Genomic DNA, 3276 nt, shown 5'->3' with positions numbered 1-3276 from the left:
TTGTCTGTTCCCCTTCCCCCAATTCCCCAGCACTGTTCCCATCCCCCCAATTCCCCAATAAAAATCTTAAAAAAAAAAAGTCTCTGCAGCAAAGCCCATTTTCAAGACGAGATGAGCAAGCCACTTATTTCAAACATTTGGTACAAGGTAATACCAATCATGTCACAGAACCTGATTAGTTCTTACAATGCCTTGGGTTGACTGTAGCTTGTTGTTGAGCTTGGGTCCTGTTTTGCTGACGTTCTTCTACTGAGTATCAATGGCCCCACCAAAAAAGAAAGAAAAACCGGGCAGTTGGATGTTTGGAAATAATTCTGAGACAAGTTTCATTCAATAGATATTTTTAAACTTCCTCTTCTTAGTATACTTTTTTCTAGCCCTCCCACGCTTTTTAAGGAGTATTCTAAACAAGAATATCCAGGTATAAGCATGTCTTAAAAAAAAAAAAAACCAAACTGATGTAAAAAGGAAAAAGTCTTTTTTTAAAAAATTTATTTCCATGTTATTTTCATGATGAAGCAACATGAAATGGATTCTTTCCACTATTAGTGAAACTTCACCAGATATTGAGATGAATGGATTTTCCTTCCTTTTGCAAAGCAAAACTTCACTCTTTTGAAAGTCTTCCACTTTTTAATTTGAATATCTTGGTGCAGGCAAAAGGACTTGTGAGAAACAATTCTTCCCTCTTTAATTAAAAAATAAATACATGAAAGCATTCAATAGCAATCATCCAAGAAAGAGGAGAAAAATAAGGAAAGAAAACAGGAAAAGCCACAAAGGCCCAGCTGCCCTGGGTGCCTGTTCACTCAGCGCAGATTGTGACGTAGGCTCGGTGTGTTTTGAATTCACAGATGAAAACCGCTCATTCAGAGAGGAAACGAACATCGGCTGCAGAAGAAATTCACGTTCACAGAACTGTTATTGAATACGGTGCACAGAAAGCTGGGTTTCTTATTTAAATGAAACTTTACCTTAACTACAGTAAGGGGAGGGGGGGAAGAGGTATGTTTTATGATGGGGAACTCCTGATTTAAAATTTGAACGTTTCATAAACAATTATTGGAACCTGAGAACCAAACATCAAAGCCTGAGTAGCAGAGTGAGAGCTGGGGTCCCACTGATCAAAGCGAGGGAGTTGGAGGAGGGGGCCCTTCCCTTTGGGTGACTTCCCTGAGCCCCCAGTGGGGTTATCTTGTTTCCTTCCAACCCCATCTCTGGGGTGAGCTTTAAAACAGCTCTATTTGTGACACCAATATTACCATGGAGACCCCCGAAGCCACCAAGTTCTTTCTTTATCCAGCCTGTCCCTCACTTGGCCTTCCCTGGTCGGCTTGTGCATTTCCTACTTGGGGTCTCCAGGACCCTCCATGGTCTAGAGCTCCTTCGAAGTCTTCACATCTCCACTTAGGATCTCATTTAGTGCCATAAAGGGGAATTCATTCTGAATATTAGAGATGCTCATGCCACTCTGTTAGGCCAGGAGCTTACATTTCAGAGACGTGAAGGTGATTTCTAGCTGCCATATGCCATGGCGTGAGACCACTGCTGTGTCATATACTACCGCTCTGTTCATAATATTTAGACTTCCATAGCAACCCATAAGACACAACCTCCAGGGCCTGCATTCCCCCAGCTACATATCAAGGGTTGGAGGAATTCCTGAGTAAAGGAGCCGCGTGACAGAGCACAGCGCCTGAAGTGCTCCCTTTATGGTAGCAACTGCAGGAGCCTCGAGCAGAAACAGACCCTAGATTTTATAGTCGGAGCTCACGCCAATTCCTGCAAATGTCCCCTTGGCATTTGTCATTTTCTGGCTTTATTCACAGTGCGTCAAGAAACCCTCTTGCTCAGTTCAGAAATGGCCTGGTACAATGTATCTGCTTTATACTTTATTTTCCTTTCCAGAGTAGAAACATAGATTATCCCCTTATCATCTAAAAGGTTTTTTATGAAAATATTCGTGGACATTACAGAGATGCAAATATCTTTCTAAAATCTGGTTTTCTTCCATGTGCTTCTTGAAATTCAATAGTAAATTTCTCATTTTGGCTTGATTTTGAACCAGACAACAAAGATTTACTGTATTATATCATCTATTTGCATTCAAATAGATTTCTCTAGTGTCCATCACAGAAGTTTGATTTGATTTGGTTTGACTGGACTATTTTTAGCAGCTTAAAGCAACATGCACTTATCTCCTCAGAGCTTCTCCAGAAATAGCTTAGCCGTGTGGTTCTGAGCAGGGTCTGTCAGGAGATTGGGGTCAAGTTGTCGGCTGAGGCTAAGGTCAGCATTTTTCTTATTCTTGGCTTTGTCCTATAATATTCACCAGAGTCTCTCTTTCTCTTTATATTTAAATTCTGTACCGTTTGTTATTCAGGTCTCATAACACCCCCCTCTGGGTAACGTTAACAGAGTTCTGTCTCTGCCCGGTTTCCTCAGAAAGCAGAGCTGTTGGTTGAAATCATCCCCGTATGTCGTTGGTCAGGATCGAGTTGAATCAGGTCCAGCTGAGAGCCTGAGGCACGGGGGCCACTCAGGATCCTGGCCCATCCTCACCGCCAGCAGGTCAGAGACGGCAGGGATGAGATGCGACCCTCGCTTCTGGTGTCTCCGAGGACCCTGGGTCTCAGGCTCTCATGGGCACACCACCCACTTGGGCATCTTGTGAAGGTGCAGATGCTAATTCTCTCAATCTGAAGGGAGCCTGAGAGCCTGAATCGAGCACAGCGATCTGAAAACAATGTTGGTGAGAATCTCCCTTATCGCCGTCGGCAGGTCCCATCTCTACCTCACCCTCTTCTCCAACAACCTTATGAGTCACCCTCTATTTCCCATCTGCATCTCATTCAATGTATCTTCCTGTGTGTTTGTTACTCTCTTTTCACAGGGATTGCTTACATCCAGATTATGGCTCCTCTCACAAGATTATCAGGACACTGGGTGACTTCTTTAAAAATACAGTGAAACTTTGCATTGCGAGCAACGTGGTTTTTGAGTGTTCCGCAAGATGAGCAAATATCTCTAATACATTTTAATACAATAAACGTGCAATGTCTTGCAATATGAGTAGTTTGTTTCCGGAACGAATTATGCTCGCCAACCAAGCTATTACTGTGTTTCCCGGAGCATTTCATAGAATATGTACACAATCTTTATACAGCCATCACATCTGAGCCACAAAACAACCTGTGGGGCCGGCACAGCAAACATTATCCCAACCTCACAAATAATGGTCAATGGCAAGTTACACAGCTAATATTTTGGATCTAA

The 3276-nt window shown here is 42.8% G+C and overlaps 1 long non-coding RNA gene across 1 annotated transcript; it reads left to right on the top strand.

Annotated features, from left to right (window-relative positions):
* Positions 1 to 2223: 2223 nt before the first annotated feature.
* Positions 2224 to 3041, top strand: LOC109393949 (uncharacterized). Its single transcript, XR_002126361.1, has 3 exons — positions 2224 to 2289; positions 2446 to 2752; positions 2894 to 3041. It is a non-coding gene; the product is annotated as an uncharacterized LOC109393949 (long non-coding RNA).
* The last annotated feature ends 235 nt before the right edge of the window (positions 3042 to 3276 follow it).

The sequence above is a fragment of the Hipposideros armiger genome, unplaced genomic scaffold (genome assembly GCF_001890085.2).
Source record: "Hipposideros armiger isolate ML-2016 unplaced genomic scaffold, ASM189008v1 scaffold_398, whole genome shotgun sequence".
In the NCBI taxonomy this organism is placed as follows: domain Eukaryota; kingdom Metazoa; phylum Chordata; class Mammalia; order Chiroptera; family Hipposideridae; genus Hipposideros; species Hipposideros armiger.
The sequence above is the reverse complement of the archived record's forward strand: the minus strand, read 5'-3'. Positions and strand labels throughout refer to the sequence as shown.